The sequence below is a fragment of the Argopecten irradians genome, chromosome 9 (assembly GCF_041381155.1).
Source record: "Argopecten irradians isolate NY chromosome 9, Ai_NY, whole genome shotgun sequence".
Taxonomy (NCBI): domain Eukaryota; kingdom Metazoa; phylum Mollusca; class Bivalvia; order Pectinida; family Pectinidae; genus Argopecten; species Argopecten irradians.
Window position 1 is genome coordinate 4934717 of NC_091142.1, and position 13322 is coordinate 4948038.

Here is a 13322-nt window from a genome sequence, read left to right on the forward strand (position 1 = left end):
GTAAACAAAATGGCTGAACGAAAGCGTGTGAGAAAAAAAAGATATATCTAGGGAATGAAATTCAGAAATGTCAAGTATCAATAGAAAAAACAGAAGCCATGTCTCAAGGGGAACTTGCCCGGATTCTGTTGCACGTGGTGAGTTAAATTTCAACACATGTGCCAGCGCACATACAGCGACCGACTTACTAGATATATGTTTGATGTCCTAAGCTAACGAGCGTATGTAAGTAGCATGAAGTGTTTTAGATGATATAATATGTATAAACAGTCCATCGCACTTCGATTTGTTGTTATTATTTTTTTACTGAACATGCCGTGGCAAGACCGTCACTGCTATCTGACTTTTGGTTACACGCTTCCGTTTGTTGATGTGGCCTCGTTTTGTAAAAAATACGTCATATTCTATGTAAAGCTTGACTTCGCTCTACTTTAGAGGAGTATTTTCCTGGTCAAGCTAGGCAACTAACCATCCAAATTATTCGCTGTATGCATTAAAATGATCTGAAGATTATATCTATGTATAAAATAAATTTCAATTTCATAGTCTATATATTTCAATGGGCGAAACCTACCTTTAAGTACAAAAGAACTAAATATCTTTACTGAAAAGGTGTGTTTAGCACAAATAATATAATGTAAATATTGATGTTGGTCAAAATTGATTGATTGCAATTAGGAATTAAGCTGTGAAATGATTCCACTGGATATTTATAATTACTTATGGTTTCTTTGTTCATGTAATTTCCCTATTGTGATGATAAAATAAAGTATTGAGTCTTATTGTCAGTTCTCTTAAATTTCTTTCATTATCGTTTGAGAAAAAAAAAAAATCTGCAAAGTGATGTGGAATTCAATGGGTTACCTGATGCTCGTTTTAACAGAAGCCATTCATTACGTTCATTAGAAAGATGTATCGATTTGATGTTTATCTTAAGGGGGTCCATTTAGCTCATCCTATTAAAGAAATTCCATAATGTGTCAAGTGCTGATTGCCTTTGGATCATGACCCTGGCTTTTAATAGGATTTTATTTTATAAAATAATAAAAAAGACAGACAAGCCTTTGGTTGACAGTAATGTACCCATGTGACTCACTGAGAAGAGAGAATCATAAAGAAGCTTATATGATAATACTATTGACAGAATGAGCAAATCAAACCAAAGAAGAACCAGTTGTCACACTTGCATTAAACTTTTCTCAACCGTGGCTGCGGACACCACCAATAGTGACGCAGATTTGATTCAAATAAAAGTTGAGTCAAATGTCCTAGAGACCCAGCAAAAATTAATACATCTTGTGGTAAATGTATGAAAAGACATCGCGAGGTTAACGGCAAAACATATAGCGCATTAGCGTAACTGACCCTTTTTATTGTGCTATATCACTTAATTATGCCGTCGAAGACACTAAACAACACACCCCACCCGGTCACATTATACTGACAACGGGCGAAACAGTCCCACTCCATTTTTTCTGAGCGCTTAGCAGGGGTAGAAACTACCACTTTTAAAGACTATGGTGCCGGCACAGTACTCTCAGCCTGTTTTATAACACATTATCGCTTTATTACAGCGCACTACGTATTTCCAAGCATCAATTTCTATCACTACTTACGATCTGTTTAATTGGTCATGGCCACATTCACAAATTTTATTATTAATAACTTTTCATTTTAACAGAGGTTAAACCAAACAGCAAGATCTTATTAGGAGTAGCAATTGGTCTAATAATCAGTATACATGGTTGAGAAGATATCTTTTGTTGTGAAAAGAACAAAAGAATACTTCAAATGCCTCGGATGTGCATCAAGTGAAGGATATCTGCTATTAAATCTATAAAAAGCGATTCGCTTGAAAACTAACTACAGTATCTTCGCTATGTTTTGTAATTAATATATCGAACGCAATTATCTATAATTTTGTTAGATATTTTTAGCCTGTTAGATAAATTGATGGATGTCAAATTCCCGGCGTTAATCTGCGATATGGAACTCTCTAGTAAGAGGTTGACAATTATGTTACCTTGGTAAAACAAATTAATATTGTAGTTCGGGAAACAAAAATGAAAACTTATTTTAATACAAGAGGTCTAATGGGCCTTATCGGTCATCGTACTTTTAATACAACATAGTAAGAACATATAGTAATAGAAGAAGAGGCGCAATGAGCGTTAACGGCCATCTGACTATAAATACAACATATATTTATATATAAATTTAAAAAAAATAATAAAGTACAAACATCAAATGAGCTACCAATGATCATTGTTTCTTCGATAAACAATATAAACAGTGCATTCCAAAATACTTTTCAGTTCTCTAGTTAATACATTTAGACAAGTGCTAATGGCCAATTTCTAAATACTTGGGTAATTATATGTAGTGGGCATTTGAGACCTTTTTAATGATTAATCCATAGAGACAATCTTGCATTTTTAATATCATTGATTTATCTTCCGAATATGTAATTTAAACAGAAAATTAATTAGATATTGTATTTGAGAAAACACGTATTGCAAACAACCATATTTACAGTGTATATCCCATTTGTCGAGGCGTGATTGATCGTTCTAACCTTTAAAATATGCTACACACATTTTAGACAAGTAGAAATTTCGCGATTCGGGCGTAACAGCCGTGATTTCTACCCGGTAGCTCGTTACAAGTGCAATGATGTATACATACTGATGAGAAATATATGAAATATACCTCGCTAGGGGAGTATGTTATTACTAGGATTGCTTGATTAGTTGTTTTTTTTATTGACCATAAACTAATTGTAGTCCTAAAGGATAGCTCAGTTCGTTGAAGTCGATATCAAAAGTACGACTTAATATGATGGAATCATATACAAAATTAAAACGAAATGTTTTCGTAAGTTAGCTTCATCATGCATACGACTGTATTCTTTTTTGTGATTTTGCTGTGCTGGTTTCTTCAAGATCTGTTTATAACAGCAAAGGTATGCTTTGAAAAGAAACGAACAGTTTTGAAACAGAACTCTGTAATAAATGGAAGTGTTCTACAAACGTTCCAGAATTTTTTACCGATAATGTGTATGAGGGAATGTTTAATGTTTCGGAATTGCAAATCTGTGAATATCTACCACGAATTGCTGCGATGCGAACTGGTGCTAGTGAATTCAACGGATGGAAATATCATGACATCAGACTTCGGAAATTATGTTGATGCTGTTTATATTCCGGAGGTATGTATAAACTCGGATAAAAACACGTGTGAAATGGAAAATTTAAAGAAATATGTGCCAAGCTGAGCAATAATGATTTCCAGCTCTTATTTGTACTTGTAAAATAAAACCACATTAAAAAATACACTGTAAAGATTTTAATTATCAAAATGTTGCAAATTCTTGATGGTGAATTCCATATCAAAAGTTGTTCATGATTCGTAATTATGAAAAATATAGCACATATAATTTTAACAATAATTTCTACATCTTATCTCTTTCATATACAATTTATGCTATTTAGCAACATTCTCTTTTGTTGCTAATGCTTCCTCTTCCCTAAGTCATTTTTTTTTTACATTTTTCATAATTTTAATATGATTTTACTAAAAACTGATATTATAATTGCCAAACATACTGTATATCAAAAGAGATGTAACCCCGAAAATGTTTGCACGAATACCAATAATATTTTAATTGAGTATTTCCTACACCACTATGGGATTAATTTCGAATCGAGTTACCAATTTTATAACGCATTTTGGATTATGATGATGTCGCCCTTGTTTCTCAACATCAAAACAGTCATAAACATGATACATAATATTTTTTTCAATTAGAAACCAGGATATTCGGCTAACATTGGGTAAAATCAGAAAATCTTACATATCTTGATCTTATACTAATATAATTTATTCTGACAACACGAGCATTGGCCGAGATTTATTAAAAACAAAGTGTTGAATGTAGATCAAATCTCTCTCGTAGAAGAAAACTGAAAAGTTATTTAATTGTTCATCGAACCGCTGAATCTTTCTTGTTTAATGTCGAAAGTTTAACTATTTATCATAATATCCAACTGATAGAAATGAGAACGAAATCGTATATAACTAGACTTTCAATCTTATTTATAGTGTTGAATGTAGATTAAATTTACCTCGTAGAAAACTATATACTTATTTAACTGTTTAGCCAACCGCTGAATCTTTCATCTACAAAACTGAAAGTTTAACTATTTATCACAAAATCCGCCTAATATCCGCAGTGTCGTGTAGTAATTGTCGTAGTTGATGTCGTAGTGTAATAGACAATGGAACGGTTTTCTTTGTCTGACGTCAACACAGAAACAATTAAATGACGTCAAAAACAAAGACGTGGCATCAGTATTTAAAGATGGCGACACAAAATAGCGGCCTTAGTTGGATTTTGCAACACATTCTAAAGTTGAAATTATCAGAAATGTCTCTATTTTCATATGATATTCTATGAAACTCATCTTTAAGTTTTAATATTTGCTTCCAGATTTTTTTTTTTTTTAATTAAAAAAATTCTTAAACTCGTTTTATAAAATCTAAAGTAATAAACACACATGCAATGGCTTTTTTCCAACTTTATCTCATAGAAGGACGTTAGGGAACATTTAAAATTAATGAAATGTCAAAATGAATGTAAAATGGGAAAAAATCGTTCTTCAATGGTGGTCACAGAAAAAGAAGAATTGTTCATCCGTAGTCGGAGAGAATTTTACCGATTGCTCGCTGTCAAGTATAATGTTTTGTTTACAAATAAAATACGATCTTGTATGTTTCTTTTCGTATTCATATTAGTATGCTTAATACTGTTCATCCCATTTTAATAATAAAATTTTGCAGAATAACGCTGGAAAATGTCAAGGACACAACTGTCTATCAAACGAAAAATGCATCGAAAAGAAATCGAATGGATATATCTGTATACAATATGGTATATATTGTAATCATCGGAATAGAGTAAAGACCATCTGCATAATAACGCCATCTTCTTTCACTTTCAACTGTAAAAGTATGCTTTGGCGTAAAAACAATATTGTTCATAGTCATTTTATTGGAAAATGTTACCAAGTCCACTACCATACCAAAACAAAAAATAAAAATTAACATAAGAAATTTTATATTGATGGCCGCCTAGGATGAGGTTACTCATCAAATTAATGCAAGGTTTTCTGCGTAATCTATGTTAACAGTTAAGATTAATTTCGCTTTTATGCCATCTGACGCATTGATAGTAAACTAACGCGCGGTATTTAGGACGACGGCGGGAAACATAAGACGACCCGCGTTATAAAAATTAACATTTGATTTAGTTTTGTTTAAATTATTCAGAATGTTATAAGAGTAGTATTAATGGTAAGCTTATAGGTTTTGCGACTTTACATTCCAGTTTTAAAAATTAATTTAAAAAAGCCATTTCGGAAAGGTAGTGGACCTTTGACTGACTGTAACTACTATAATGTGTCTCCTTATCTACCACACAACCTTCGAACATCTTCCCCGCGTACTGAAAACCAAATTTCTTCGCGGCTATTAATTTTTGCGATGCTCATTTCATAACAAGTTCGCGAAGTTTAAAATTCGTGGATTTAAATATTGAATGGAAATTCATCTATCAATAAATATGAAGTAGATATTAATTCGGGGAGATAAACTTTCGCGAATTTACTTGGATTGCGAAATTCGTGAAAGTAAATTGCACGCGAAAGAAAGTTGTTCAACAGTAATACGTGATTATTTTCTTCCGTTTTTTGTGTATTTGCTTGTTTACAAGAATATTCAGTATATCATTATTTCTTAATCAGATACCCAGATCTTAACTGGCGCAAACCTATTTCACGGATCATTAATTAGTCTATAATTAAATAGCTAGAGGAAGTCATGTGTATCCATATAGAATCAATCTCAAGAGTGTGTGGGTGGGTGTGATGGTGTGTGAGAAGGTGCATATCTTGTGTACCAGGTATGTATGTAAACAAGGTATATACAACTTGTAATAAAAAATAATGACGAATGATAGTGCGTGAGTTTACATATCAATATATGTCTTTGTATTTATAAAATGTATTAAACTATAAAATTTCATTTTAAAAATAACTTTTTATCATAAAGAAAAGTTTGCTTCATTTGTATGCTGTAGGTTTGCATCGTATTTGAACCATATTTGCAACCAAAATTTGATGTATTATATTATAGGCCTACCGGACGGATGTGGTATACTTCCTTCCCTCCCCGTCTGATTATGACTTTTGATGTATTATATTATAGGCCTACCGGACGGATGTGGTATACCTCCCTCCCCGTCTGATTATGACTTTTGATAATTATATTATAGACGTCGCGCACAATGTTCGGTCACTTTTATGTAACGTTATTGAATGTAAAAGACGTCATTATCTTATAACATGACGAGCGCAATTGACGTCATTTCCGACATTCGGCAAACCTGCAAGACAAAGAAAAAACGCAATTTTTCGAATACTTTTTTGAATTTTCAGTAGAGATTTCGCACACGTATATTTGAGCAAACGCGTATTTTTTTATTCTGAATAGAAAACATACTTCCTAATATAAAGTCATTTTCAACGTCGTGAACTTGCGTGACAGAACAGTCAATCTAAAAATTTCATTTTGTGTCATTTCTGCAAGAGAAAGGTTTTGTTCGATAAAAAAGTAGAACGACGTCGCAGTCTACATTTTCTGACATGTTATTAAAATAGAAGAAAAACGTATTTTTATATTAACAATTCATGTCTCTATCTCATGTATTAGTACCGTTTTGTACTGTGTGTATTTGTGTTTTTTCACTTTATTATCTTTTCTCTTCGGATCAGTCGATCGGCAAGTCTACAAACAAAGTCCACCATTTTAAAGTATGACGTCACAATTCATTATAACGAAATGACATTATGATAGTTCGTTTTGGGGGAATCTCTTTGCCAAATTTTACCGCCATGTGGTGTTCAGTATGACCACAGTGACATTTTAACTGAAACCGCATACAGGTGCGTGTTACATCTGTCGCGCCAAAAAACGTCATTTTCTCAACAAAAACACATCAATAGAAAAATAAATATTACAAATATTTTGATAAAAGTCCTCCCGTAATTGAATAAATATATCCTTTCTGTTTTTCAATTTAAAAAAATAGTATTGCGCTTATATTATTTTACTGTTCAACGCTTTTTCCAATGAAATTCCGGCGTGACGTAAAAGTGACCGAACATTGTGCGTTATGTCTATAGGCCTACCGGACGGATGTGGTATACCTCCCTCCCCGTCTGATTATGACTTTTGATGTATAATATTATAGGCCTACCGGACGGATGTGGTATACCTCCCTCCCCGTCTGATTATGACTTTTGATGTATTATATTATAGGCCTACCGGACGGATGTGGTATACCTCCCTCCCCGTCTGATTATGACTTTTGATGTATAATATTATAGGCCTACCAGACGAATGTGGTATACCTCCCTCCCCGTCTGATTATGACTTTTGATTATTATATTATAGAACTACCGGACGGATGTGGTATACTTCCCTCCCCGTCTGATTATGACTTTTGGTGTATTATATTATAGGCCTACCGGACGGATGTGGTATACCTCCCTCCCCGTCTGATTATGACTTTTGATGTGTTATATTATAGGCCTACCGGAAGGATGTGGTATACCTCCCTCCCCGTCTGATTATGACTTTTGATGTTTTATCTCATAGGCCTACCGGACGGATGTGGTATACCTCCCTCCCCTTCTACTCCACATAACACAGAACACCCTTCCGACGATGATGTTTACCTAGCCTCGTTTTCGTGTGTGTCTTTTGATGGTCAGGTTCCCCTTGACAACTGCCAGTTACCCGATATACAGGGATAGAACAATGGGCACGCACTTCTAATTTGTCCTGGTCAGGTACTACCGTATAAATAGCGTGTATAATGATTTGGATCCCAGTTGTATCCGGAGGCGTTGATCCCGACAGGATCTGATGTTTGTAATTGTTGCATCTAGTGTTATCTCCTGTCTCTAAAACGAATACAAGTCCAAACAGTCACTTAAAATATTAGACAAAAATTTGGATTTTAGTCGTTTAAATTATTATGATCTTTATGAATTATCCAACCGTATGTATTATTTTATGCATTGATGACCCCGGTGACAGTGTGATTTGAAGGCTTATTTACCCGAAGGTGCAATACCTGTATTTCCTGAGGGCTTGCCCAAGGTAAATGTTACATCTGAGGGTATATAAACCCTCATATCACACTGTCTTCGAGGACATAAATTGTTTTTAAAACCGAACATTCACGATCGTTTTTTTTGGAAAATAAATATAACTTCAATTCGTGACATATACAAATTGCTGAGTTACGTTGAACGCTTCGTCCGTCATTGTTGTACAATCGAAAGGGGAGATAACTACGTGCGAAAGACGGACAGTCACCATGGGGGCACGCACCTTAGGGAAATACGATCTTTTATTTCCCCGATCGAAATACGATGTTTTTATTTGACGGCCATATGATGTGATACACACATGCTGTATAATAATCTCTCTTATTCCACAATGTCCAAATAATTTTTCTTTATCGGTACAGCTGCAACTTCTCTCTTTATTATATCCTCCTTATTAATATGCTTATGTTTATAAACAAAAACATAATAAAATATTGCTCCCTTATAAATAAAAGGTTATGAAAAATGCATATCGGTTTATGAAACAGAACATGTTTAACATGTTGTAACTTATTTTGGCGACGACTTACTTTCGCATTTCCGTGTCAAATAACTTTTCACGGTGATTTTATGTAAACGATTTTAACTTATACAGAGACAATATCATACTCCCTACTTTCACTGTAATATTTTGATTGCTATTAGTTAGTCAGCTATTATTTATATTCAGTTATGGACTGTTACACAAGCGGTTGGTACGAAGGCCATGTGACATGCACGGTTTCAGGGACAGAATGTCAGCGTTGGGATACACAAGTACCGCATTCACACGAATATAGTAATTACCCGCACAATCACTGCATAATGGAGGATTCAGAAATTCCTTGGTGCTACACAATGGAACCGGATACGGACTGGGAATACTACCCAGTACTTTTGTGTTGATATAAACTCGACGAGAAAGATAAAAGGGATTTTTTAAACAAACAAAAACTATACCAAACTCAAACAAGAAAAACAAAAACAAAAAAAATTAACATACATAATTTTTGACACTTGGTAATTTATGCAAGTATTAAGTATATTATGAAAATGCTGTTTATACAATTTTCTTTTGAATAATTGCATATACATAATGTAAACTGGATTGCGATATTTTCATAGATTTTAACTCCTTTTGTACTTTATAAGTAATAAATACTACTAATTCTATTGATGACACAGCAAACGGAACTCACGTTTCAAAATATCAAGAAGGTATGTATGACGATTATGATAATCATATGTGAATGCAAAAGCTACTCTTACATACATGCGTTATATAACGCAATGTTGTGGGAATCTTTTTTATCTATATTTTTTCTGTTGACCTTTTTTGAAAATGAGGTTGGTCAGTTATTGAATTAAAATTGTATTGATAACATTTAAAGTAATGGAAATGGTTTACGCAATTTATTGTAAAGCTATACATGGCCTAATTTTCATATTCGCTAATCAAAAAGAACTTTTAATATTTTATTCGCTACCAAAACTTACCAATATTTTGAGAATTTCAATACATACAATGCACATATTTGAATTTAAGTACAGATTAGAGCTGCAAATTATTTTTGGCAGTACTGCTAAACATCATAACATTTACATCTACAATGCAGTGAAATGAGCACATACGGTCAGTTGTGTCTACAATTTCATTTCACATTATAATACAGTAATTATAAAGTGTTTCCTTCAGGTATGTATGTTTCCAACTAAACAAACATATAGCATAAAATAAATAATTTTACAGTTCATAAATGATGTGTTTATCTAATGTTTACAAGGCATCATACATGTTTATCTGTCCATTTTAATGAGTTTCGCAGCTTTACTAATAAAACCTGACGATTTTCAATAGATTACTGAAAAAAATAATATGTCAAAATTTTGGCCCAGTTATGTCTCATATAATTTGAAAAATAGTTTAATCTTCCTTATCTCCGTGAAACGCATTTGCTGTGGATATTAATTTGGTCTAGGTCCGTCCGTCGGTTCGCGCGAGTGACATTTCCGGGGCTTAAACTCCAAAACTATTCACCTTAGCTCCGCTATATGTTATAGGTATATACCTGTATATTTAACTTGTGCACTTGTGCATTTCGCCTGTTATTTTACCTTTTATTTTCAATATTTTTTGTTATCATGAAAACTCAATTGAAACACCAAATTACAGTTGTTTTTGGGCTGTAACTCTAACCATTCAACATTACTCCATGGAAGCTCCGTAATACTACTGATTCCAACATATCTTATTGGAATATGGTTTAGGCTAGTACACAAGTTGCGCCTTTTGCTAATTGGGACGTTTCATTTTCGATTTTATGTTAAACACCACGACATTACAGTTTTCAGAACATAGTAATAAATTGCAATCTGTTTGTATTTGGACACGTCCTAATAACAGAGACAAACTAAATTATCAATAATTTTTTCGACATGATCCCGATTACACCGAACGCAGCATAGAATATATGAAATATTTTAATTACTTATTTACAATAACCGAAAGGTAACGTCAAATACCATAGGAAGGTCAAAAATTTGGATCTCTTCACACAAGTTCTTAATATGTGCAAAGCCTTAATTATTCAAATAAAAAACATGCTAGATCAATCACTATCAAATTTGTTTACTTAAATAACATTGATCTCCTTTTAAGGTCACACTGTTCATATATATATCAGAAAGTTCTGCTGAAGATGTCTTAGTATGCATTGCGTTAATTGTTGGTCGTAGATAAGGTTATTCATATTTAGCCATTTAGATCAATGTGTTACTATTGTAGATACGGTCGTGTTGTATTGCGTCAATCATGAGATGACTGACAAGGCACATGTTTTTTTTTGTATTCATATGATAGCATATACACTACTATCATCAAAGTTCTGTTTTACTACAAATACCCATTTTATTATTTACTAAAACATCATTTTATTATTCAGCTTTTTGGGTTTTTTTATCATCATAACACAACGCAAAAATAAAATAATGACAAATTATATCTTCCTATTGAATATGACTCGAGCATTTATTGCAACTTTTCTAGAAAGGAATATGTATGGTCTGGGTACTTTTTGTTTCTAAAATTGATCGTTATAAACTTGGAGATCTTCAAAGATGCGCTCTATAATTTCTAAATGAAAACTTCAATTCAGATATTTATATTGATACCATTGTCAATTTTGCATAATTAATACGCATTTCAGGGTGTCACTATAGCAATAGCAGCGGCGCAGTCACACAACTATCATATAAATTGCTTTGACTATATTCAAAATTGGAAAATCCAATAATTTTATCATTTATTAATAAGAGTTTTTTTTAAATCTATCGATTCGAGGACCAAAAAAGGCGCCTAACATACATGCAAATTTAGGTCTTTGTTACACTATGTCTAGATCAATGTTAAAATTTAAATAAAATATTATTCATCGACTATGTGTATTGGCTTGAATTTCAAATCTAACGGAAATGTGAGAGATTTTTGTTAAAGGTGTTGCTACAGAATCGCCTACAACGATTTCTTGAAATCGACTATATTTTCCAGTAAAGCTATGATTGTGGGTTTTATTAGTTTAACGTTTTATCAACAGCCAGGTTCATGTAAGGACGTGCCAGGTTTATTGGTGGAGGAAAGCCTGACTAGCGGTCAGTACCTGTCAACTTGTGGAGGGCTTGTGGTAATAATTCGAGACATCTTAATTATTCGGCCACCGCGGCCACCTACAAAGCTATGAAAAATTCATATGGAACAAGATGTTATTTTCCACTCGACCCATTAGCGCCATCTTCTTCATTTTTGTATCCCCCGCTTTCTCGTGGGATATTAATATGGGGTTTTCCATCTGTCTGGCCGTCTGTCTGTAACAGTTCGTTTCCGTGCAATAACTGTAACAAATGTAAACAGATTTTCTTCAAACTTGATGAGGAGGTCAAATGCCATAGGGCTCGGCCAAGTTCGATCTCGACTGTCGGTGGACCTTATTTAGCGGAGTTATGGCCCTTTGAATTACTAGAAACGTAATTTTCTGCTATTTCCGTGCAATAAGTGTAACAAATGTAACAGATTTTCTTCAAACTTAGTAACAAGGTTGAATGCAATGCCTTAAGTGCCTTGCCAGGTTCGATCAACTCTTTCAGGGGATGTTATTTATCAGATTTATGGCCCTTTAATAATTTACTACAATTGTCATTTTTCTGCAGTTTCTGTGTAATAACTAACTAATGTTAAAAATAATATTGTTAAAACTTGTTAAAAACAAATTTGGCTATTCCTCTGTACACCAGTAAATGAAAGTCGTGCCGAATGACTGGATAATGGCAAGTAATAATCAATGCTGAAAAATGTATGTGGAAAAAATGCACCAAAAACTGTGTGCAACAACGTAAAACAAGTACAAAAATACGGGCAATACATGTGGCCCTTGTCGTACACCCTAATACAATGTATTTTCTATAATTAAAGAGACTAATATTTTCTCTCATACCTACACGTGTAATTACTGGTTGTTCCAGGGCAATACACTCGTGTCGCCTGAATCTGTATTTCATGGCTCTTCATGCAATAAAGCCTCGTGACGTCACAGCGTCAACGAAATTACTATTTTCTAGGTGTAGTTTCAACATTTTTTTCAGAAAGTAGGCTGGATTTACTTTTAAAGATACAAACAACGGGATTTTCGTTGAAAATATCACATATATTTCATGTATGATGAAATGTCTTGCAGCCAATTTTTTCGAATTGATTTCAACATGGAGGAAAATTATTGAAGTACAATTGCAATAAAACATCGAGGTATGAGAGAAACTTTTTCATACGTTGATATGAAGGATGGGGATGCATTGTATTCTACCCTCGACAAGTCTCGGGTTTTACTACATTTTGTGACCCTCGGGTAGAATGTTCTTATCCTTCATATCTACATATGAAAGAGTCTTATAATCCTTACAAAAATCTTTAACCAAATAGTTTGCTTGAAGGCAAAATTGTCCAATCGCGTTTCCTATAAAAGTACAACGTATTTCTTGTCGGGACGAGATGTCTTCACTTGCAGCACTTTGATCTATATAAAGATTTATGGGGGTTTGGGGTTGTATAATAGAAGTTAC